This window comes from Bradysia coprophila (genome assembly GCF_014529535.1).
Source record: "Bradysia coprophila strain Holo2 chromosome X unlocalized genomic scaffold, BU_Bcop_v1 contig_173, whole genome shotgun sequence".
In the NCBI taxonomy this organism is placed as follows: domain Eukaryota; kingdom Metazoa; phylum Arthropoda; class Insecta; order Diptera; family Sciaridae; genus Bradysia; species Bradysia coprophila.
This window is the reverse complement of record NW_023503302.1, coordinates 4,728,748-4,756,283: the sequence shown is the minus strand read 5'-3', so window position 1 is coordinate 4,756,283 and position 27,536 is coordinate 4,728,748. Positions and strand designations below refer to the sequence as shown.

At 33.3% G+C, this 27,536-nt stretch overlaps 1 protein-coding gene across 1 annotated transcript in view; it reads right to left on the bottom strand.

The window, feature by feature from the left end:
* Positions 1 to 27,269, bottom strand: part of LOC119068246 (dopamine receptor 2) — a 92,015-nt gene extending 64,746 nt beyond the window's left edge. Inside the window, exon 1 of the mRNA XM_037171777.1 lies at positions 26,742 to 27,269. The gene's annotated coding sequence lies outside the window, so the exon portion shown is untranslated. The remainder of the gene's footprint in view (positions 1 to 26,741) is intronic.
* Between the last annotated feature and the right edge of the window lie 267 nt (positions 27,270 to 27,536).

Sequence of the window (27,536 nt, the reverse complement as noted above, 5' to 3'; positions counted from 1 at the left end):
TGCCAAATGATCCAATGCTTCCCTTTTATCCATAGCCTCAAATCTCACTGTAACCCAGAAAATCTCCACACAAAAAAAAACTGATTGCTCATCCGAATGGATTTGTAACAAATGTAAAGTTAAATCTAAAATGCCCCAATCTAATGCCAGTTAGAACGCTTCGGCTTTGATACCTGTGTGGTATAGTGGTATACCCACACTCATTGGAAAATTGCGTGTTCACTGCCGCTTAATTTTCCGTTTTCAAATAGAGGATGAAGAAGAAGAAAACATTACACAAACAAAAAGTGGAAAAATGTGTTCCAATATATAGAGTGAAAACGGTATAACATTGAAGTAAATATTTGTTTTGTGATGAGAAAATGTATAAATTTCTTTGTGCCTTTTCGGCTAGATAGAGATATTTCACCTTTTCTCCACCCATCCCCTTTCATATAAGATATACCTTCCCTCAATTACAGGACATATACACTGTCTCTATTTTTTTTATTTTTTAAGAAATTCCGAACCGAAATGAATTTTCTTTTGAATTTATGATTACCTGTAGCTCCACAATGTAATTTATTGTGAAATAAATGACTGCATTTCGGTGTAGGTTCAGAAGTCGGCGGTTATTTATACATCGGAAAAAGGGTGGCTTTCATTCTCTATTCTCGGTATATACACAGACAACTTACCGGATATTTTATTGTTCATTTGTATTGTTTATTTATTTCGTAACATTAGTTTCGTTTGCTGTTTGATTGATAATCCTTCATAAACTTTTCGGAAAAGATTACTCCCGCCCCCTCCTCTCACCCTTTTTACCATCACCATCTGGCAGACAATACGATACATAACCATTGTTGTTTATTTATGAAAGAAATATTTCGAAAACATTTTAGTAGAGCTATACACTACTGTAGAATCAGATCGTTACCTTAATTAAGAATGCCCATTAGGTGGTTGTCCGTCATGAATCATTGGAAATATTTTAACTGCATTAGTATATGGGTAACGCCAGGGTTAGTTGCGTTGCAAATTTTGTCATTTCTGAGGCATAAAGTGAGCTGTGTTGGCTATGTTTTGCGGTAACAAATCAGTCTATAAATTTTCTAATACTCAGGATACTCAGTGCTTTCATGCCAACAAGAATTGGAATTTTTAGCCTCCGAAGTGTGACTTGTGTGATCGAAGAAGTCGGCGGTTAGTTGCATTAAGGCGGATACACATTAGGCTTTACTTTCGTCGTAATCCCAACAATTTTGCACCAAAAAATACGACGATATTGAACGATACGATAGTTAGATGTGTATAATATATGACGCACAAGATACCGAAACCGATTATATGAAAAAAATGACATGAGAATCGACAGAATACTGAATATTCAGAATTCTGCGATTCTGCATATTTCGCATGAAATGAGAATACGATTTTCTCTCTTTCGTTAAATATTGCGAAATATTGTATTCTCAACTGACACTAGTTGCTAATGTGTATGAGCCTTTACACGTTTGTGACCTTTCGAAATATTTTCACCAAACGTAAACTGATTTCGGCAAACTTTTTTTCCCTGAAAGCTATGGTCAAGACGCGCAGTTTAAGCCCAATATGAGGTTGGTAGCCCAAAATTTGTGGGAGATATATCTGTAAAAGTGATATTTTTCGGTGGTCATTAATAGCCAGATTTTTTTTCGAAATTGGTGGTTGTTGCCCCACAGAAAATGTTGCTTTGGCTCAAAACCGTTTAAAAAATGGTTTCAAAATTTTTTCGAGATAACCTCGACGAGTCAAAATTCGAGGATGACACTTATTACCACTAGGAAGCTGATTTCACCTACTTCACTCACCCAACTTAACTGATCGAGCCAAAGTTATTGTTCTCGTGAAATCATATGCTGTAGCTTTCGAATGACACCAATCTTCAGTTTTTATATGAAAAAATGTAATTTTGGCAACGTATGGGTCAAGGTGATTTCACCTTACTTCGAAGCAAAATGAACCAAAAATCTTCTAAAAATTTAATTTCGTGTTATTTGGTGCAATTATGGACTTATAGCGTTCGTTTCTACAGGGAAACAAGTTTACAGAAATCATTTGAGATTTATTGAGAATATCTTGGAAAGTCGAATATAAACAAACACTTTCTGGTCATATCTCCCCGAGACGTTATGCCAATGACCTCATATTGATGTCAAACTACGCGTCTTATCAATAGCTCCCAGCAAAAAAAAGTTTGAGAAATCGGTTTAGGTTTCGTTGAATAAACAATAATCTTCAAAAATTTGTTAAAAACAAGCATAAATTTTTATGGCGGTATCTCCCTAAGATTTTCGGCCACCGACCTAATATGTGGCTTAAACGATGCGTCTGGTCAACAGCTTTCAAGGAAAAAAAGTTTACTAAAATCGGTTTTCATTTGGTGAAAGTATTTCGAAAATTCTCAAATTACCTGGAGTTACCCATATACATAGACAAAAGAGAGTCAATATTTTAACAGTCATGGCATAGTTGGAAACAATTTTTTCGGTATGAGGTTTGCAAACCAACCAAATGTGAATTGTAGCGCAATAAATCAAATAATAATCGAAATTTAATAACCGATTAGGCGTTGATGCAGGGACTATAGTTAAATTTGATTTAAACATTGTGATCGGCTCCATGTCGGAGCGAAACATTTACTTTCATATTTGGCGAGATTGGTTTGTGGTAAGGTGGTAACTGCTATCTACTGATTTATTGAGTTGTGGATTTTCTGTGCTAATTTTACTTTTTACCACCATTTCCAGTGCAGATACTACTTTTGTGAAAATATTTTCGCATATTTTGTTCCTAGATTTTCACACATTTTACCAAACAAAATTTGGAAAAATTGTAAGATGTTGGAAAACTTAAGAAAATGTGGGAAAATATTTAAACAAAAATAGTCCCTGACACCACATAGATGATCTTTTAAGTGACAAACTGTTATCATTCAAATATTAAATGATAAAACAAAACGGGCGCAAAATCGTCTTTTTAATTAACGTTTTAACTATTTGAACCAGTCCTTCTTAGTCGTCCACTGCATTTACTATTTGATAGTATCGAGATTGAAGCGATTTTCCCCACACATTATGAAGCAAATATGATGTACTCCCAGCCAGCTTGTAAAATAATAAATTCAAAGTGTACTATGGAGGTCAACATTTACATATTCATCTCATATCTGATTATATATTTGGTATGTGATGTGTTACACTGATAACGCTAAAAATAACAAAATATGGAAAAGGCGACGCTGAAGGTGAAAGTTACTTGCCGTACGGCTAGAGATGGGCGGCTCTCACTTTTTTGATTACCCGAACCAAAAAATTGGAACTGAAGCCCGGATGAAAAATTAACCGAACTGGAAAACAGTTCCGACGAAAACTAAGAACTGTTCCAGGTAGAAACAGAACCGAGCCGAAAGAACCTGAGCAAAACTGAACCGGAACCAAAAATTAAGTGAAGGGTGTAGATGTAGTACTGCTAGTTTTTAGATATACTAAATAACTGCAGTAAAGTCAATAGCGCAGTGTGTAAATCGAGACTGCCCATTGAATTATTGAATTGCCAGTTGTGGGTTCGAAACTCAACCGCAACACAAATAATTCACTTCAACAGGTTGTTGTCCATAATAATGACATCTGATTAGGCATGGGCGATAATGATAATGATTATCGATAATTATCGATTATCAATAATCGATAATTATCGAATTTTTTATCAAAAATTATCAAAAAAATATCGATAATCGATAATTATTGATATTTTGATAATTATCAAGATATCGATAATTCGATATATCGATATTTTGGTCCGAAATTCCGATATTTATCGGTTTATTCCTATATATCGGTATATTATCATGAATTTTCAGATAAATATCAAAATATCGATATTTTGATAATTATCGAATTTCGATATTTTGATAATTATCGATAATTATCAAATTATCGATAACGATATGATTAATCGATTATCGATAATTTCTTTTTATTGATATTATCGATAATTTTGAACGTCTCCCATCCCTACATCTGATTGAATCGATTATTAGGTTGCGCCTTGGATTTAGCAAGGATTTATGGGCGGAGGTAATCCCATTCACGTGCGCGGCCTAGCACAATATCAATTCTGTGATTTTATAGAAACGTATAGATGGCGTTTATAGCGAATTTTCATGCCACTGCACATTTGATTCGGTTATAATGACATTACCTCCACCCATATATCTACTATCTTGGGACTTAGTACCGATAACATCTCTTCAACCATCAAATATTTTACAACCGACTCCAGTCGTGAATACCCGAACAGAACTGAACCGATTTTCCGAACTTGAGTAAATACTCGACTATGTGTCGTTCTTTTCAATTGACAAAAGTTACCAGTTACAAGTTAGACGGAAAACAAAAGTAATGTTTAAAGCATACCGGTATTTTTTGAAAAAATCCATATGCTCTCCAATCACTGAAAACATCGCGCGCTAGTCCAGATTTCGAACATTTTAATTTACTTCTCAATTTTTTGTGATCTGTTGCATGAGTTCATTTTGATAAGTTCATGCGTGTAAATTATTTCGAAGAAAACGCCTCCAAGCTTGGGTGCAGAATTGATGTTCTTTTCAAAAGGAAATGACCACTCAATTCTCGACCTTTAATGGGTGCGTGGAAATCGTAAACTTTCTGTATTACATGCTCTTACCGAAACAAGGAATCTAACTCATATTTTCATCTCACACAATAGTCGGTCAATAGTTCATGCCTCACTATGCCATACAACAGATGACAATAAAAAAGTGTGTACCTACTTTTTGAGATAGAGATGTACAAAGATTGTAACATTGAGAACGGGGAAAATGAGCGAAAAACGAAAACTTTTGGGTATATGGAGAAAGAAATAAAAGAAAATAAACGGTAAAGTTTGCTTAGTCTTTAATCTTTAAATCTCTAAAACGAAATGAAAACAAATGATTTTGTAAAGTTGACTAAAATTGTACCGTCTATTATGGTGGACTATCTTGGAATTTCGTATCACCTGTTATCAATAACAACAACACAATGAAAATAAGCGGAGTAAATTGAAAGGAAAAGTGAAAAAAAAATTAGGGTCATCGCAGATTGTTTATATAAGGTTTTGCCAAGGTAAATATAGTTGGTAATGGCATTCAGACGGGCGGCGGCCAAGCACATTAATTCGATGCTAATGACAATTTCTTTTAAAATGGTTTACTCTGACATTAAAATTTTCCGGCAAAAATTTTTAATTTTTTTCCGAAATGGGTGATTGAAGTTTTGACCAATTCGACGCAGAACGTTATTCTTAGCCAAAAATTGTTTTACGGTATGTCCCTAAAATGCACAGATTTTTTTCTAAAATTAATTTTGTTTACAAAGTACGACCCTAAATCGACCCTATTTTTGTCAGCCGCTTAAAGTGCCGGAGGCCGTTTCCAGTCTCGATGAAAATAAGTATGTGTAAGGTGTTCTGCAGCAAGAACTAAATGGGTATCGACAATTCTGATCAAAAGAATTTCTAAAAACTGTATAAAATCAAAAATATAGGGCCTCCATTTTGCAATTTTCTTACAAGGGGCTGGACGTTTCGAAGTTTAGACGAACTTATAAAAAGATTAGTGCATTTTAGAGACATTCCGTTGAACAATTTTTTGTTTTAAATAATGTTTTACGTCGATTAAAAATACCTTATAAAAACTTCAATCACCCAATCCGTCCGACCATAAATATTCCAAAATAGTCAACTTCGCTCGTAGAATCTTCGACGCATCTTGAGTAAATTACGGTCGATTTCAATCATATTTTTGTTATTACTGGAATGGATTCTAACTTTCGTTTGGGCTGCAGTTTAATGTGCTACATTGTTTCGAGCTACGTTTGTTAATCTTTTTTTTTACAATTTTGTTCCACAGCTCGCTTTCAGGAAACACAATTTAGTGAAAATATCTTGAAATGTCACAATTTAGCTGGACTGTTCCATATGGTCATACTTTACACAAAATGAAGTAAAACTTACAGAAAGTATTCTCTGTTTCTTTTTGTTATTTTGTAAAGCTCGCAATTCACTAAGTTTCATCGTGCGGCAAAAAATCCGAAAATTACCTCGGCGATCCACTCTATAATTGTACGTTTACTAAACGAAAATTAATGGCTTTCGTTATGCAACTGCACATACATGTTCACTGCAAGGACACGACAGAAATTTTACCCATAAAAAGAAAAGAAATTCAATAAAAACAGCAAACACAAAATATATTCATTTTCTAACATTACGGGTTACATGTGCGAACATCAAAAATCAGTACTAACCCGAAAACTTTCCTCCTATTGTTCTACATATATATACCACACACACAAAAAATAACGCAAAACTTTTCTCTTTAAAATCGTGGAAACTCCCCCATAAAAACACTTATGTCTTTAAAAACGAATTTTATTTCTACAAGTTCCACAACAATAAAACCCATTCAAAATGACAGAACATAAAAAGTCGTTCCTTTTATTAGCTATAACCGCAGGTGTTTTTAAATTTATTACAATTTTCAACGATTTTCTTTAAGACATTATACTTTTGATTATATTACTTGCACAATCTAAATGTTCAAGCTCGTATAAATTTTAAGAACGAACGGTGTGCTTTTCGTTCCAACTTGTCTGGGATGTGAGCAAAAATGGGAAAAAAAGAAACGAACACACACACACACACCAGCCACTCTCTCCAGTTCTCTAAACTAGCAAAAAGAATCAGTTAATGTTATAATTTCTTTGACTGTATTAATTATATCACCGACCGAAGTGCCGCAAAGAACAAGAAAAAAAGTCAACGCAATAAAAAGACATAAAAAAAACTTATTTAATAATAAAAATTTATGAGCAATTAAAATGATAATCTTGGCGAATAGAAAATTTCTCAATTAAATAAATTATCTTCTGACGAAGATGGTGTGGGAAGCAAAAAAAGCATGAGGGATATATGTGTGGCTGTATTTATACTTTTAAGCAGGATGAGAAAAAGGGATATCTTCTCGGTATAATACATACGTATACACAACACGAATAAATTTTTGCGTTTTGTTCGGATATTAGGATCAGTCTCCATGAATTTTAACATTTAGTGTGTGTGTCTGTATGAGCATAAATGTTAATATGAGACAAACATCTTTTTCCTTCGATGTTTTAATGGTTTTAAATGTATATGAAATGGTTAATGATATTCCGCGACATGTCGTCAGGAATATATTTTTTTCGCATTTCCGTTTTGTACCGAACACCGGATCACGTTCTGATAATTCGATAAAAAAAAAACCGAATACTCTTTAAAGGTGAACATTCAACGTGAGACGGCATTATCAACGTACGACGTCTTTCTAAGCAATGAATATAATCTACAAAATAGTTGAATTTTCAAAAGATTTAGCAATGTCGCGCACTTCAATTTTCGGTTATTTTACGTTCTGATACATATCGCAATGACAAAATGGACATTTTTACCTTTTACGTATAGGGGTTTAGAGGGTCTATGTGTAAGAAATGAAAGTTCGTCTTTTTACTAAAAATTTATCTTACGATTCAATCAAAACACGGAGACCTAAAACAGAGGAATACCCGACTGAGCTTGATTAAATTTTTGATGTTCTTTACAGTTCTGCCGTAATTTAAATGGGGTCCAAGTGAAAAAAAAAAGTTCTTTTGTTTAACATTTTCACTAAGTCTCTTATGCAAATTACAGCAGAGTTAATGTCAAGCAAAGTGAGTAAGTTTGCTTCAGTTGTTATACCAGCTGACCCACTCAATCACGATGCCTATGCGTGATTACTGCTTAGGTTTTCCCATAATCAAGTTCGTGCGTACGAACAGCTGGTAACACAGCTGAGCCAAACATGGCCACGAATTCGATTGACATTAACTGTAAAACCAAGTAATTGATGAAAGCTTCGATGTTTCTTAAGTGACTATTTTCGGAAAAACATTTTCTCATATTTTCTTGAATTTTCCATACTAAATTTTTCCAAAAAATATTTCTTGAAAAATTTGAGAAAATACTGGAAAATGTAAGAAAATACGGGAAAGATAGTTCTTCAAAATGTACAAAAATTTAGATTTCGTTGTCTTCCAGATAGCATAAGTCATTGGAATACAAAAAAATCAATTAACTGTTAATTAATGAGAGTGGATTGGAACCACAGAACGAGGGGGTACTCACTTCAAAATAATGCCAAATAATCCCCGGAAGTCTGTGACCTCTCGCAACCGAATTGTTTTCCTAAAGATTTCACTTTCATACGAGTTGAGTCATTTCCTCACACTCTTATCGTACTCAGTAAGTTTTTTCTATTTCAAAAATTCAGGGTCATCGGTGTGTTTGAGGACCTTAACCATCTATCTGCTAGAACTGATCTAGTCAACAGAGAGAATATAAGATAACTTCATAAACTACTTAATCGATTTTCTTATCTTCGAATGTAGCTTTACCGAATTGTGACATTGTTAAGAAGTGTTGGCGACATATAGACGCTTGGACGTTTTTTCCGGCAATATATATCAATTAACAACAAAAAAAACTCTAGGCACAAAGTCCAATAGGTTTCCTTATTCCGGAGTTAATTTTCCTCTATTTTCATTATTTCTATCTTAAAACTAATTTCGATTCCTCAGCACATAAAACTGATCGACAAACCACAATTCCGTATTATATGGTTGTGAGTCGCTCGTCCCATAATAGGTTCAATTTGTTCATATAAATATATAAAAAGCCACTACGCAGCCAAGTATAAGGTAATGGCTAATAGTATCATCTGCTTGAAAAAACCAATCTATCGTCGTCTTCTACTTATGAGATATTATAGTAAATCGTTTCCATTTTCCTGTCTGGTATATTAACTTCTTCACATTAACCTTTATACGAACGTAATGAACAAGATCGAAGGCAAGTGTGTTGAAGAGAGAGATAGAGCCTGAACAAAAAAATGGTAATTTGTAATATATTTTGGACCATTAACGCACTAAAGTGTTCGGAGAAAATTATTTTATGAAATTAATCTCGAAATTTAGTTGGCTTGGCGGTAACTGATATCCTTAACCCCATGATTTATTAATTTCCAGAATTTTTAAGTGTCTGGAAAGGTAAAACGTAAATTTTTCATTCAAAATATTATAATGTGGCCCATAAAGGAACCTTTAAACCGTCATTAAGTAAATATTTTAGATTTTGAGTATTACAAACCGTATCTCACTCCTTTTTTTTAACTGAGAAAAAAAACAGCCCGGAAAAAAATTTAAATATTTAAAGCAGAACCGAATTTCATTCATAGAATTTTAAATTTTCCTTCTTTTTCGCGTGTGTCTTCCACCGAGCCACGGTCGGTAAACATTTCTTTAAATCAGTCACTCCATCCTTTAACATTTTTTTTCTTCGTTTCCGTTAGCGCACACACATCAGGTGTCTATTTTTAGATATCGATCCTTGAATTGATTTAATCTCAGTTCAATATCTACTTATGAATTGATAAATAAATCTTCCGCCAAAATTACAATATACACAATTTGAATATTTCATGTATTTTTGCTAAGCCACACCACCATAACAATTCACAACATAATAAAAATCAATAAGAATATTCTCGGTATTGCGGGGGTAAAAATTGGTTTTATTATGTGACGAGAAATTATATTAATTTTGTTGAGAAAAAAAACTCGTTTTCGTGCACAGAGAAAATTCTCAGATTTATTTTTCATTTCTAGGAATTCGAATCCAATCCAAATTCCGATGAAAATTAAAGTACAACCGAAATCAAGTACGCGGACATTTGAAAACTTGAATCAATTCGGAAAACAATTTGCTCGTTGAACTTGTCTTCAAATTCTAAGAAATTCTTCTTCGATTTGTTCTCCGTTTACGGCTATGTTACAGAGCGTTGTTGAAACGGCTTTTCGTTGATTGTATCGAATAATACATTTCAACGTTTAATCGAATATATCGTGAATGGCGGTGATTGAACGCTGAGTTAATCAGACGCCTCTCACTTTCCATGTTGAATTTGCGACTTACTGACGGCGTAAATAAAAGGCGGTTGTTATGATCCGATAATCAGTTAACAGAAAGAGCTGTGTTACTAGTCACTACTAGTACTATTGGAAATGTTTTTCCTTGAATTACAATTACAGAGATCCTGTTAATACCACCTGCTGGTCCACTCTAGTACCAAAATTTTAAGGTACTTGTCGAAATCTGATTTTCGAAACTATAATGATCCGGAGTAAATATACTATTTCGAAGTGATTTCAAAAGTAATACTACGACAACCACAAACCACGCGCGTAAATTCGATATTTATTTAATTAAATGGTAAAATTGCTCAGGTACATTAAATCTTGTTGCTCATGCTCAAACTGGAGTTTTGTGTATTCTGACATATTGCGCAAAATTTCCATTTAGTCACATGTTACCAAAATAGCTATTTGCTACATGATCAAAAAAGTCCGCCTCTGAAGCGTCGAATAATGAAGTGATACTTCGCACTACCCTTATTTTCTCAACATATTTGAAAAAGTCATGAAAATTCGTAATACAGTAGAGGAAAAATAAGAAATTACAATTACAATCCAATTATCCTTTATTCAATCCACATGCATTACCAATGTTACGACATTTACGTATTGTACCGCATCGCATTTGAATTGAATAACTTCAATTGGATTCTATTAGTTGAAAATGCGATTTGTTAATTTTCTCGTACTGTATTTGCAACTGCATAAAAAATTTACGCAAATCAAATTGCTCAATGATGTTGCTTTGCGCACAGGATGAGCTGCAAAACTTACTTTCCGCTTTTATTGGTCACTGTAACATCTAATCGAAATGAAAGTAGAAAATCGTTTGTCAACCGAAAATAACGTTTTAGAAAATCCTTTGTTTTGTGAAAACTTGAAAATTATTTGATCAGAAAATTCACAAAATCAAAAAAATTCCTAGAAAGCTAAAAAATTCATGGAAATAATAGAACGTCAAAATGAAAATTCGCAAAAAAATCGGGAAAATCCAACAAAATCGGTTGCGAAAATACTCTTAAAACCATAGAAAATCCTCAGAAACTCATTGAGGATTTTTCTTTGTCAAAAAATATGACAAATATCCCGTCCTCGTATCTATTGTTTACTAATTGTCATTTTATTGCATAAATACCTATTCCGTCGATAATCCGAGAATTTTTCTCTGTGTATACTTTTGCTGAGGCAGCTCTAACGATATTTTCTTATTGCAAATTACAAAATTTTGTGTGTTTTTTTTGGACATAACATTTACATGTTGTGTACATAAATATTAATAATAAATCGGAAAGGGATTTTTTTCTGTCGTGTTGACGAACTAAATAGAAAAAAACTGAGCAAAGTGAAAAATAAAGCAAACAATTTGACCTTGGAATTACAATTTTTAATAAAGGTTTCCCTTTTTTATATTTTTCCATGAAAAGTTTGTGTTGTTTATATAGTATGGGAGTGAAATGTACGTTTGAAATGATTTTTATTGTGTTATCGAAATTAGACTTAATACATTTTTCAAATTGATTTTCTTTTCTTCATCGAATTTCTTCGGTCTTATTGGGGTATCACTACGTTATTACACACATTGCGAGACACATTGACTATCGTCATCGTTCAAAATGGATGGAATCGATAATTTTGTTTATTAAAACCATAGAAAAGTTAAGACACAATAATTTAACATAATTTCATTTAAAAAAAAATCGTTCGCTTCATGGTATTAGAAGGGTGCCCTTTTACAAACATTTAAGTCAATTGGCGAAGTAAATCATTCCAATAAATAATTGAATGTTTTTTGTGTACATAGTATGAGGGATGGGTTAACGAACTTTGAAATGCGCCTTCATTTCTTTTTAAATTCTTTTAAATGGAAAGGATCCTAAAATAAAATTTTTGATTGCTCTATTCGGTCTCTTCGTTAAATGCTCACATTTGTTTCATCATATATGAGAAGCAGCTTTTCCTTTGCGATCCTCAGTATGACTTACGAGATCAAAACTGTACTGAGAAAATATAGACCAAAGTCTTGCTAACGTACTTCGATGAATTGGAGAATTAAGCAAGGATACTTCATTATTTCTCGGTCAGGGCTTCATTAACTTTTGTCGAAATTTGAAGATTGTATGTTTTGGGTTTGAATCTCGAACCTCTCTCATCGCATACATCTATACAAAAAATATGGCTGGACTCAAAGAATCAACCAAATTAGTAAGTAATCGAAATTTGACCATTAGTTGTTACTACAACGGTTGTAGTACAAGTTCGGCAAGATTGCTAATGAAAAAAAGTTCATTGATTAATAATAATTTACTAATATTAGGGAATAGAAGAAGGTACGGTTTTACTCAAGTTACGGACGCCCCCATTAACCAAAATTTTTCGTTTTTTACCATATATTGCGAGCCATTGGTTAGATTGACTTTATATGTGACTCAAAAAATCATAGAGCAGAGATATGTCAGTTACGCCCTTTAGGGATGTTGTCCTGGATTTTAACAAATGAAGTAGAAAATTTTGACAAATTCAAAATTCTATAAGAAGTATATGCCTGACTAAAGATTAAAGTTGATGAAACACTATCATAAATGGCAATTAACCGTTTGGTTAGCTAGCTTCACTCACTGTTGATGTGAAAACTAAATGGAGTAGGAGAGGTTATCTCTGTAAAATTGATTGTTCGGATCCGCTATCTGAAATTTGAATGAACATGCAGAATTTGGCCCACATAACAATATCATTGGCCTTCAAAACGCAACCGCTTTCCTCCATGTGAATATGGATTTGATATTGCAGCAATTTTATTAAGAAACAAAAAAAATGCAACAAGACTTTCATAGTATACGGAAACGAAAAATTAATATAGAGAAGCCATGTAAGCGTTGTATGTGAAGTTTAAATGAAACAAAATTTTGCTGGTAGAAAAATGGATGAAGAAGACGACGAAGAAGAAAAAAATCCAAGGGAAAAGTTATTTTCAGACAAAAATTATGATATCTTTTCAGCATAAGCACAGCAATATCATTCCGTTATATATACTTATATTATTAGAACAGCAGAAAATGTCCACGATGCTTTGTTATAGTTTTCTTTTGCTTTCAACAACAAAACAGAAAAATTTTCATTTTTTTTTATTTTGGGATACATCCAATTTTTAAGATTGAAAGTTCGATATAAAAGATTTATTTAGACTCTTTTTCACTGCTAATTTAAAATTGTACGTTCAGACCTAGGTTAAGATGAGATACGACCGACGATGCGAAGGGAATGGAAATAGTATATTTTGTGCAAAGTGATGAAATGTAGAATGTCGTCTTCTCATTGTTAGAAAAAGCTTACGACGTGTTCATCGACGCTTTCATCACGAGTTACAAACGACATTTTTTGCGTCATAAAACACCACCAGAAATACTAAGAAATCGAACTTTCAATAATAGACGAACGACTTGACGATGAATGTCGAATTATGATCATAAGTCGCAAAAATGCTAACATGGCATTCCATTGTCGGATTTATTCTGTGGCAGTAAAGTGTAAAATTTACTTTGTTTATCACTGGTGTTGTTCCTATCTATTTATATATTTCCTATTTTCGCCCCCGGCTCGTGCTGGAAACCTTTCATTCGCTAAGATTGCTTCTTAGCATACGTTACGAAGTAGTTATTTATGCAAAAAGTTGCGAAATTGGGTTGATACCACTACCTCGCTCCGCTCATTTGATAACTACAAACAGGTCAAGTGTGACAATTTACAAAAAGCATTAATCACCGAGTTGCATGCAATATTTTTCTCAATAAGGGCAACGAAAGTTTTACATTGCGTCAATGAGTTGAGAAAAGTATTATTTTCGGCCGCAAATGTGGACAGTCCCAAACAAATCGATCTTCTTAATCGTAGATGCCGTAAGGAAAATGTCGAATTATGATACTTCGGCGCAAGAATGTTGTTTTGTACCAACAAAAAGAGACAAGACACTTACCAGAGACAAAATATAAATTGCATTTAAAATGCAAAAAAGATAAAAAAGTTGAAATCTTTAAAAATTCCTGGTGAATGGATTCGTTTGGTATCTAGTTTAACAATCCCGTTCATATCAGATGTCTCATTGCGATATCTTTTGAAACAGAATGTCTTCGATTCAAGTTATTCTTACGCGTGTATATGGGAGGTTTTCAGTTAAAATTATTCTCCCAGGAGGCGTGAAGCAGTTCTGAAAAGTTTTTTTTTTCATGGACCTTTTAGACGACGAATTCCTCTAACCATATGTTACTTTAAACAAATGAAGTACCAGATATACTACATCTGATACGATTGCTGTTAGTAAGAAGTAGACAGTAAATTTTGTTGAATAATTCTTAGGAATTCGGGATTAAACCTTTTTATACCAGGTGACAAAATAGTTATTTTCACACAGTTTAGTCATTGCTTTGTGCAATTCAATTTTGCTAAACTTTTGTTTTTCAACCCCAAAGAAAAGCACAATACTAAAACATATCAGCATGTTGACAGCACTCGAGTTATCAAACATATATGCTACATTTGACAGCGTGTCAGCAATTGATATGGAATAGTAGTATATGAGGTGTTGATGTAAACATCAAATTGTTGAATGTAAATCTTCTCGGTTTATTGATTTTTTTTTCGAACATGTGTGTGGTGATGATACAGGTGTTACAAACGGGTATCTTTACATGAAAGTTTCAAAATTGTTTTTTAGACAAAGGCGTCTGCCTTACGCAACAGGGACTGGGACGTAAACTGTTTCACAATAAAGTAGAACATCCTGCTCAGTCATAATAGAGAAAATAATGTATAAATGTGCGAAAAGCAGTGCCCGAAGGTGTAAGGTTAATCCAATTCATATAGATGCACTATTTCCGTCATTTGCTGTCCAATTAGATTTGTAGTTGTTTCACTTCTGCGAACTAATGAGACACCTTTAACACACAAATGATCCTATTCTTGCCAAATACGCAGATAGAAATATGGGCCTAGATTTGAATATTTTAAAGATCGAATCGAATCTAGAATTTAGAATAAAAATTTAATCCCTGAGGCATTACTTTCTTTACATTTCTAACTGGTAAAATTAAATATTTTACGATGCGTCGCAGACCTAATATTGATAAAATGACAAATTAGCGAAATTAGAGAGATTTAGTTTGTCTAAAATAATGTTCTAGTCCTGGTTGTCGACATGGTCGACATCATCACTACGTGTATAGGGCGACATTTTGTTTTATTTATCTGAAATGAGAGAGTCGGAGTTTATTTTCAACTGTTATTACTAAGTTGAAAATCCCAGTGGGATTAAAATACATTCTTGAATTGCCGAGGCTCTAAAGTTCCAATTCAAAAAAATATGTCCTTAACCGCACCTAAAGCCCGGTTGTTACATCGAGTGATAAAAATTTAATGTATCAACACGTAGTGCCAATTTTTCCTTTCACACGAAAACAATGACACCCCGTCCATACAATTTCTGTCATATTTTTATTTTGGCTCGATGTATAAACCATGCTTAACAAATCGTATTACTTACGGACCTAAAATTTTAATCCCAAATTTTTGTCGAAACACAAAACCTGTGCTAAATCTTAATCTTAATCCGTAATGTGGAGACCAAAACTTCAAATATTTATATCGACTGGGAGCATTGAGAAGAATATACCCGGTTCAATGAATGAACATTAAAAGTTCTTAAAGCAGCTCTTTCGTTGTGAATTAAATGACTTTTCAAAAGCCGACTGATCTCGTTCGTGAATGGCACCACCCAGAAAACAGAGACGAACAAAGTAATGACAACACAATAATTCCCTGCAAAATATATTATTTTCTTCGACTCGTGTCTAGTCTACTTATTTGTCAACATTTTTGCTATATTCAATCTTCATTTTGTTAAGATATTATAACAAAAATTATCTCCATCATAACTTGTTCAAGAGGAAGGAAAAAAAAATGAAGAAGACGAAAAAAAAGACTTCTTGAATAGTAGTGTTCTGTACGAAGAAGACGAACAAGACGAAGGAAAAGCAAGAAAAAAATATGAAAAACAACCAACCACTGAGTGAACGACGACAATTTTGAAAATGGGACTTCAGAACTACGTAATACGATAAGATTTGTTGAAAAACTTATAACAAAAACCCATTGTATAGCGTCAAAATTTTGCATAAAATAATTTGAAAGTTGAACTCATTTCGCTTGTTGTATGTGCATCTGACTAGTAAATACAACTTCCTAAAGTCAAAGGTTTGGTGTGTTGATAAATGTAGAACAATGGCTCAGCCACGTTAAAACAGTATTTGGCTTTGGGAGCGAACAATGGGGAAAAAGTCAATGTAATTGAATCGTATTTTCCTTTTTTTTCAACGGTAAACTGGCTTCCTGCTTTATCCATTTTTTTGGATACCAATTTGGATTTTTTTTGTTTTTGGTGAAAACGAAATGATAAAGTTGAACAGAGAGAAAAATTCATGACCAGTGCCCGGGCAATACTGCTCCATTTAATACGATTATACGCTAAGTTTTCCGTTTATTTTGATGAACGTTGTGTTAGTTTTCCTTTGTGGGAACGTATTCACTTCAAGATATTCAATGTCGCGTAAAAACAAAACAAAAAGTTTTTGTTGGCGTCTACCAACAGTTTCGTATCGTAAGTGTGCGTCTGCTATGCAGGGCATTTCATTAAGTGAGTAATACTTTTTTTTGTATGAATCAAGCAGCATTCTCCGAAGTTAATTTACGTCAGAACTTTCAAGTGTAGAGTTCAAAGTTTTTCCGAAACAAGTAAAAGTTTTTAAAGTTAAACGTTTCATCTGCAATGGAAAAATTATTTTTTTCTTCTTGGTAAGTCTTTAATGTAAGACATGGTGTTCTAACATGAACCCAATTGTAAAGATTATGAAAAATTATCACCGACGCGTAACTTAGGGCATTTTATAATTTCTTTCTGCGCCACCATAATTAACGGCTTGCAGATCAGGTCTGGTTTTTTTAGTATCCCAAAAGAATTTGTTCTTTTTGAGTGATTGCGGTTGAAAAATGAAAAATGAAACATTGATGTTTGTGGACATAGACTAGACGGTCGATGCAAAATATCATAGATATCAACATTTTTCCGGTGTGAGGTACTGCAAAAACTCCTTTTTCCCTTCATAAGAATATCCGACATAACGACATTTCTTCATGAAGAGACAGCATCAAGAGAACGCCGCACAAACATTGTCATAAAGGCTCCCTTTGAAAGGGATCGTTCCATAATGATGTCCACAGTGTGAGACTAGATTCATCAAACCGGCCTTATAGGTAAAATATTTGTATCAAACATTACAAAACACTTTAGGGGAAATTGAAATTGACGTCGTAAGTGCGGTCGAAATTCAAAATGGAAAGTGCGTAATACTTTCTAACGCAGCGTCATTTTCATACAAGGAAGCGTTGAAATTTTCTTCTTGGTTCACTTTTTCGTCGAATCGTGACTTGAAATTCAAATTTTAGGCACACTTACGGCGTGAATAGCGCCCAAAGTTTAAAAAAGCTCCTCCCCCTCTGCACGCGGTTTTGCACGGAATAGATGTACAGAAATCGCAGAATAGATAGCAAGAAATTCATGTGTTTGGTTGTTTTTTAAGTTCCAACAGTTCCACACTTCTATCAATATATTGCACACACACACTCTGTGCACATTACGCTAGTTGTCTCACTCTACGTGTGCGTTTAAGCGGCAAATCCGAGTATATACCGAATAATACTAACATATGAAATGTAAGGAACGTGTGGAACTAAGAAAAGCAGAAAGTCGCATGAATATTTCTAACTATTCTGAGCTGGTTGTATGGCACTTTCGCCTGATCACTGAAAAAAAGAAAAGGAGCAGATTTTCATTAACATGATGCCGTTTGTGTTTTCAGATTGTTAAATTTTAAGAGTGATCTGCCCTATTAGTACTATGATAATCTGAGCCAGACGGACTCTGCGACTTCTCCTCCAATGGGCGCACTGAAAAGGGTATTAATTCTGATGTAACGAGACAAATCATTTTCGCCTAGAAATCTAGTATCTAAGTACTTTCATTGATGTAGCTGCTAGTCATGCGTTGTCTATGTACCTTATTTAGTATTAACTAATAGCAGAGTATTTTGACCTTATGTTAATGTGTTAACTATTAAATGTCTAATAGCTAATAACGTCATGCGTTCATGTGTAGAAAACAGCAGGTAGAATAAGTTTGTTCCAAGGCTATTTGAAATGCCAAAACACCATTCGAAGACGACATAACTAAAAAATATTTTTGACAAAATATTTACAAAAGCGTTAAGGTTATAAGGTTCAAAATCGCCCCGGGCAAATACTTATGAATGTACATATCTCGTCATATCGACTGGTTCTGTCTGGTTATATTCTTTTTTTGTCTGGTTAACTGTACGGTGCTGTGAACAGACTTATTGTTCTCACCGGGCATTACTGACGTGTGAGTCCAACGATCGACATTAGTTGTATTTTCGATAATTGAAATTACTGAAAATTATCGAAATTCTTTTAAAATTTTAAAATTTCGTTTAGAGAATTGGTTGAAATTTTAATCACCAAACATAGGTGCTACCCACTACGTACAAGCCAGCAAGCAACTGTATCTTTTAAATATCTGAAAACAAATCTTTAGAACCAATTTCGGTTACATTCTTTACTTATCACTTTAAAGCAGATGCAGTTTGTTTCCGTTCGAAAACATCACTCAGTTCCTTTCTGCAAACATTAAGCTCTTTTACCAAAGTTTTTATGCTAAATTGTTTTTTTTGCCAGCCATCTTTGTACGTATAAATCCTTTTGTTGTGCTTTCGGGTTCTTGCATTTTTTTTTACTGTGCTGTTCACAAGTTAAGGCTAACAAACTAGAAAAAAATTATGAAAATCGAGTGGAAAAAATTGTTTGATTTTCTTTTCTTTTTTGAAAATTACGGCAATGAGAATGGTCGGATTTTTTTTGGGTAATAACAGTTTCTTTGAAGAAATTTCGTTTGTCTGTTGTTGTGCGAATTTAAGAATTCAAGCGAGAGAAATGAAACTTTCGTATTTGCAATACAAACTGGAAAAACTTACACAACTTGGCTTAACCGTTAAGACTACATTTTTGATGATTGCAATTCCATTTCATGAAACGTTAGCTCGATATTCGTTTTAAGGCAATGAATTTACTAAAAACCACGGCAGCGTAAAGTTTCTCTGCCGTGCTAAATACTCATGCAACAGAAAAATTTGTATTCTCCGGGCAAAACTTTGATTGTACGAGGAAGAAAAAAAAGCACCGAAAGACCTTATGGAATGTATATATATTACGATGATGCTCCGTACTCGGATACGTGGAACAGGTGTGTGTTGCGAAACACTACACACACAGAGGGTCTGCTAGAAAAACACAAAACGTACACTCTGCAATGCAGAGCGCTAATAAGTATAGGAAGTGGAATTTTGAGTTTTTTCCATTCGTACATCTGGTCACAATAAAAAGTCTGGCAGGTACGATAACGCCTTTTTGTGTCGCTTTTTGTCATCGTCATAGAATTTATCCGTTTTAATTTAACAAAACAATGTTGCACGTAGGTACGTAGGGTAAATGTACCAGACTGTGTGTAATATAAAAACACTGTTCACATTTCCGCCACAGTTCTACGAACGATATCTTTTTTGTACATAGTCCACTAAGGGTTGGATTTTCACTATGCCTAACTGTCTACCATCCACTCATATGTGTGTGATAATAATTTGGAAATTTCAATATAAATTTAATGTTTTGTTTGTTTCGTTTGGAGTCGTCCAACATTATGGTGACGTTTGGAGTAAAACAATATCGATAAGTCGTATTAATTTCCCATAAATAGTGTCCTCTGCACACAATCATTAAATCAGTATGCACGTTATATGCGGGGGTCTCGTCGATAACAACTTTCGTCGGTAAAATCTGCTAAAAGTGTTACAATTTAATGAAAATACCATTTTACATTATTTATCCGATGTTATATGGCAATTTTGGGCGTAAATTAAGTGGCTCTTCAGTCGATTATATTAACGAGTTGAAACTTTTCGTTTCAGTCATTTTAACTGAATTATCATTTTGGAAATTTTGTTAATGAGGTGGTGGGAAATTTCAATCCCAATCATTAAACAGTTTGAAAATGCTGACGAAATAAAACTCAAAAATTCAGTATGAGAAGCACTTAGATACAAAAACGGACAAATAATAGTTAATGTGCGTATCTGTGTTGGCCGACAATTTTTCGGATTTTGGCCTAAACGAAGTGAGTGTTGCACTACTTTTTGCTCCAAAGAAATATTAGATTCTTCATTAAGAAAATTAATTACAAGGCGAACGGGTTGTACAAAGAATTTATAATAAAACTAGTGGAGTAAAGCCGAGAGTTGCTCTGGATCACTTGAATGGTAATAGTATGCTAAATGTTGGTTTTGGCAAGTGTGAGTTTTGCAGACGAAAGAAAATTCACGCGTCAAATAACGCACAAAAATAAAAATATCTCGCGCGTTTGTCCTTTCTGTTCCAAAGTAAACCCAGTTTTTTCTCTTTTCTTCATAATTTTTCAGGTAATACTGCTTTTTAACCACGGCCTAACCTCGGACGACCTATTCTATTAATGAATTCTATCAGGCATTTTTGTTCGAAAATCCAACATAATAACGATTGGATTTTCAAACAAAATTGTCTGCCAGAATTATCTCTATAAAATTTTTACTGTTAATTTATAGATGAATTAAACCGTTGTGTGCAGCGATAGTATTCGCACCCTGCCGTGTACAGAATAATAAAACAAAAAACAATAAATGTCAATAACAACGATACATGCATTTAGGAACATAAAGAAGAGTACATATCAACCAAAACAGCACTGAAATAGAACCGAAATTTTAAAATTGAAAAGTGATTACGAATCGGTCGTATTAAGCTGATCATTACCGGCTTCATTTTTGTTGCACTTTTACCATCGAGAAAAACAATTCGACAATTACACTCAAACAATCAGTGAATTGATTGAATGGGTATTTAAGCCACAATGATGGTGACATTAATTGGGTATGTATGTTCCCTTGTTTCCTATATCGTCAACCAGTCAAATAGGATGATATGGGTGGGTATGAGATGCATATCTATATAAATTTACAGGGTTCATGCTCAATTTTAGCCTGTACTAACTTCCATTTCATTTTGGGTTGTAAGAACAAGTCATACCCACGCATATTATCTATTGATTTCTTTTCTTTCAAAGTTTGAGTAACCCGTAGTATATCAGGGTATGGCTTTGCTAATTGGTGAGCCAAGTCTGGCTTTTCAATTACACTAATTTTGATAGGAATTTTAATTTCTGTCTCAAAAGAGTGTCGTTTTGAGCACTAGATTTCAGATAGCATTACCCATATATGTTAAATGGACCGCAGAACGGAATGTGATGGATATTTCGAAACAGGGACTCGAACATCAATTATTTATTGGAACAGACCAGTTGCAACACGCAAATCAGAGCTCATGTAGTGAATAGAATTTTGGAAAAATATCGTAATAGAGCTACATTAACACATAACCATTTGTGCACACATGCACTTCTATTAGCATCACGTTCTCATCGAACCATATTAATTTAGGAACTTTATTAATCAATGAGAATATAGATTATATAGACGTAACAAAAGCTCGCAAGGACTAAGGCAAACATATACACCACCACCTCCACTATTTCTTAACACTTTTATAGCAAGCAAGAAATTAATTTATTGATATTGACAAAACAATATTCACATTAAATTTGTACAATTTTTGAATCACCGAATATGACTATGCAGTGGGAGAAAATAAAGAAGTCCCGTTTTTAACATGTTGAATATTGATGTTAATTGCATATGCGATATCCACGGTAATTATTAATAAACATAAGAAAATGGCTTAAATAGTTTATTATGTCACTAGGACCAAAAAGGTGCGGTTTTGACTCAGATGATCAAAAGTTACAACTTTTTGGTCCACATATACCATTTGATAATCAGGCTGACAAAGAAGTTACATTCCGAACAAAGTTGACACAACTGAGACAAAAAAGTGAAATTTGTGTCGTTTTGTCTCTCTATCGTTTGAATGTGACGTTTTTATGTATAAAAAAAATCACCTCAGCTGAAACTACGGATGACATTGCTGTGAAAACTTTTGTATTTACCTCGGGGAAAAGTAGGAAAAACTATCGAATTAAAATGTATAACTTTCATTTCTTAGGTAAACTGTTAAGTGTTGTGACTTCTCATTTTTCGTCACAAGAAAAATTGTAATTTTATGTCGCGAATCGTCAACTGTCAAATATAAAGAACTTATTGAACTATAAGCACAGCTCACAATCTTTTGTTCGTTTTCCGCCTTTTCAACACGATCATTTATTATACGAATCGGCATATCGGATATAAATTGCAAATGTTTGAATGGTTCTCAACTGGCTACAAATGTTGAATTTCCTGTTTTTTTTTCAAAATTGCTTTAATTAATTTTTTTGCGGTCAAGGTGGTTGTTAAATATGAAACTTTTATTTTTCATATTTTTGTTTAGCAACAAAAAAATCATTTTCAGTTAAGAAATATAAATTCCAGTGTAAATTAGATGAATCAAAAGTATGTAGATATGAGACGCATGGTATGTAGTGGTGGGTGATCACAATAAAAAAATTCTTTCTGCTAACTGAGATGCATTTGAATTTTGTGCAAAATTTTCATTAAAATTCAACTATTTAGAGCTTCCTCAATATATAAAACTTTTCGTTTCGAACAGAAGAATTACGCCAGCAAAGTCATGGAAGGAAATATATTATAATGAAAATGAAACAAATTTTAAAGCTGGCTGTTCGTTGCTTTTGCGGAAAGTTCGATGTCCTAGTTATTTCTCTTCCTTTTCGGAAACTCTGAAGTACATGCAGATCTCACATTGTAAAATGACTGTGGTTCGACTGACCCTGTTTTATGAGTAGTAACGGTCAGCTTAAGTGGATGAACCACGCCGTCAATTATTTTAATTGAAGAATTCTCTTGTACATGCTTAAACCCTATGGCAGCGGACAAAAAGAAAAATCATAGAAAAAAATCTATGTCATTTAAGAGACATACCATAAAACAACGTTTTGATTAGAATAACGAAATGGTTGAACTGGTCATATCTAATTGTCACAAGCACAAGGTACAGTTCCAGATAGTTTTACCTTGCTCTCGTTCAAATTACATTTTCCAAATAAAATCCAATAGTTTTCTGACTAAGGCGATTTGTTTCATCAGAAAGCGAAAGAAAAATCCAATTTCGAAAAAAGCAACGGTGAAAGAATAATTTAATTTTCCACACCTGTAAGTTCTCCGACATCTTCAATTAACAATTTTCCATGTCCTTGACCGTTAACATCATTAAAACAAAAGTTTTCTAATAACTTTATGATAACTTTATACCGAGAAAGTGATAAACGATGATGACAATGAGTTAAACAAGTTGAAATGGGACGATAAATTTTAGCCAAGACAAGGCGAATAAGAAGAAGATGAAGACGATGAAGTTAAAAGACCAAATCGCGATTCAGCGATTTTAACATTATTTCTTTTTCCCTGACACTCAAGCATGTATGTGATGGATATCTCAGTCGTACCAAAAACACATTTTGTAAAATGGAAAAAATGAAATCCCTATGTTAACATTGAAAATAAATCATTTTTATGCTGGCCTTTACAATCCAGTGAACGAGAGATTTTATTCGGTTCAATTATATACGGAACAAGGAGAACAATTTCATTTTTTGAAATTGAAATAAAAAGAATTGACAAAGAGAAACAAGGCAGAACGTACGAAGATGGGGTGGGTGCTTGCTGAAGATAGGATCGGACTGGGTGGGCTTGTTTGAAGATAGGAATGGGGGAATGTTTCTATCGACTTGACGAGATCGTCTTAGAAAAACTATTGAACATTCGAAAGAGGTCATGAGCATCACTCGAAAAATCTTTGGAAAATTATATGAATTTCCTTAAGTTTTCGACTTTTTTGGAGCAGGAAAACAAAAAAATTATACCAAAGCCCGTTTGCCCGTTACATTTTTATATAGTTAATTTCGAGTCGATGGAATGGAAAAAAACTCCTATGATTTTCCGTTACTATTGAGGAGAGTTTTCCAAACTCTGAAACTAAAAAACCAGAAATTATATTCTCTACGGGTACGTATATACTAAAGGCCTTTCAACCGACATAATTATGGGTAAATGTTCTAATATGTATAAATATATATCTGTACACACTGAATATCTGCCGGAAAAAAAGGTTGATGTGTATTTCCGATGAATTAAACAAAACCAAAAATAATGCCATTTTGACCTATATGAACCCGAATAATTTATTTAATTATACGCCCGGTCAAGTTAAAATCTCACTAAAATTCTACTCTACATTTGAATCTAGTTGAGGAAATCGATTAAAAATTTAATTGAAAGAAAAGTGGTGTACGGATTCTGGAACCAGTCTATTCCCTTTTAAAAGTGGTTCTGGCTATAATAGCAAGAATCTTGTATACTAACACATTTCGTAGTTTTTTTGATTTTTGGGATCATTCGTAACGTTACGTTACTGTCTTGAAAATTAATCGAGAAATACGCGCTATAATAAGTTAAAACAATGTTCTACCAGGACCTACTTTTAAGAATTTTAATTCTGAAGAAATCTGAAAATTCCGCAAAGTTACGAAAAAGTTCCGAAAAATTTCCGAACTGATTCTATTAGAAATTTTTCGGAACTTTCTCGATTTTTTCGGAAAGTTAAGATTTAATTTTTATGAAACTGAAAAGTTACGTAATTTACGAAATATATTCAAGTCTGTTCGATAACTGTACTAAGGGTGTAACGACTTCCTACCTACATAATTTGGGATTTCATTTAAATTTGCAACACAAATAGAGTAAAACCATATTCATTCATGGAACTAATTTTCGCTAATTTTAGCGCTGATTAAAACAATTCTGGTTTTGTGAAAAGCATTTTATCGAAGTTTCATTTATGAAACCCAAAATTTCTAATTATAAAACCACTAAATTTGTCCAAAAAAATTAATTTGGATTTACCAACAAAATTGGTTGGAACTAAAACGGTCTATGTGGCAGCCAGCAAATTTTGTTTAACTTTACGTTTAGTGGTTTATTAGTTTGGTTTCGGTTTAATTTCATGCGGAAATTGTTTTAAGTTAAAACGAAAACACTGAAACACATATCACCTTTATGCATTAGACAGTTTAAAGTTCAGAATTTACTGTTTCTGTAAGGATACTGATGGTTCTGTAGTAGACATGGGTTGTTTAGCACTGAAATCAAATTCAATCGATCAATTTACAAACTGAAAAAAAAAACTTGATGGATTCTAAGTCAAAGAAACTTATGTTTCACAATCGCATCCTTGCTATGAAGAAAATAAACTTTTTATTCGAACAGGTCATCCAAAGGTTCCAGTTAGCATTATCAATTCTCGAATTTACTGTTGGAACCGACAAGATCCATATCATAATCAAGTTTTATAAACAAATAAACGAATTTTCAGGCCAAGACATTATGTTTCAAAAAATAATTTTACTCTAAAGTTGAAATAATGCTTTCCGACTTAGGCTGCTTCCTTGGGATTGTGCAGACCAGATCTTTTAACCTTAAAGCGATGAACCCATTGGAACCAGATCGCATAAAATGAATACTAAAACATCACAAAGCAACAAAATTCGAGTGAATTTACCAAAGATTTAAAGAAGTAACGAACAGGAAATTTCTATTGTCATAGTCATAGGTGGTTAAACCAGAAAAGAAACTACAGTTCATCACATCACTGACCAAATTCACATACCCAATAAATTGGTAAAGTTTCACAGACGGCAAGCATATCAACAATTTTACTGTCGAATCTGAAGTAATAGATTCGGTCTAAGTATTTTTAAGAGGCTGGTTACAAATCTTTTACATCATTTCGCTTGTATACGTGTTTTTCGGTTCAAATTAACCAGACCATGTCAGAGTTCTTGCTGAAATCGTTATAGATAAGACACGGGGACTATTTTTGTGAAATTTGAGTGATCTTTCAGGGAATTGGCAAAATTTCTGAGAATATTTAATGAATTTTGAAAAGTTTTTAAGAAATCGATTTCTTAAATTAATCGTAGGATGTGATAACGGAAATAGTGGCCAAACGGTTTAGAAAATGAACTGGTAAAATTGCTGAAACTTTGAAATTTTCCTAAGATTTTACCGTACCCTTAACGAACTCTTAAAGAATTGTTTTTAAGAGAAGACAGTAAATTGCCATAAAATATGCCAAATGAACACTATTACAGTAGCTTTGTGCTTCGAATATAGGTATATCTGTCTGTACCATGACCATACAAAAGCCATTGTTCTAACTACTTTATTTCCATCATTGTTTCCATCATCGTAAATAAATAAATCACAGCAAAAAAAGAGTAGAAATAAATTTTGATAATTAATTGTTCTTTCTTGTCCGTTTTTATGTATCCCCTTTCAATGAAAGGCTTTCATTTTCTCCATCATTAAATTATCCACAAATTTTTGGTTTAAATCACAATAATTTTTCCATAATATTAAATCCATATAAATAAAACATAAAAAACAATTAACCTACCCTTTCCGCAATAGTCGCTTTTTTCTGTTTCATACAAATATCAACATCGAATATCCATCAGAATCAAATATTAATGTACAGGATGGTTGGTTGATGATAATTCACAAACACCCCCACATCATTAATTCGGATATTGTTTTCAATAATATTTTATTGTATTGGGCCCGACTGATTAATTGTAAAAATCCTTTTTTTTAGTTCATTTTTTTCCAAAAATATTTCAAATGTTCCAACAATTAACCGTAACAGACTTTCCGTAATTTATGAATGAAAATTTAAATTTGTTTGTTGGTAATGTTAATTGAATGACATGTCTCTTCTACCATATATTACACATATTTTATTAAAATAAAATTTTCAATTTTTTGTTCAAAAATTTTTTTTTCTTGTTTCTTTCTTTAATGAAAAATTGTTTTCAAATGCAATGGTTGTATACTCAATTTACATATGAAATTTCTATATTTATTATGAATTAAACACATAGACCCATTGGGGGTTAGACACGTGTTATCGCAACCCTATCCCAAGACTAACTGCCGCCAAAATAAAATGAAATGCTTTAGCTAACGCATGTGCAACGATTAGCGATTCAAATGACAATATCAGCAAGCTTTTGAGCAACTCCACAAAATTGAGCTTTCGTTGTTTTCAAACCAAACAGCAACCAATGTATAAATGTGCGGTATATACACACGTCTTTGGCAGTCGATTCAGAGTGGAAAATTGTGTGCTGTATGCTGTAGGTATACAGAGGAAAATTTGGCGGTAAAGTCTTAGTTTAGCTGAGAATTTATT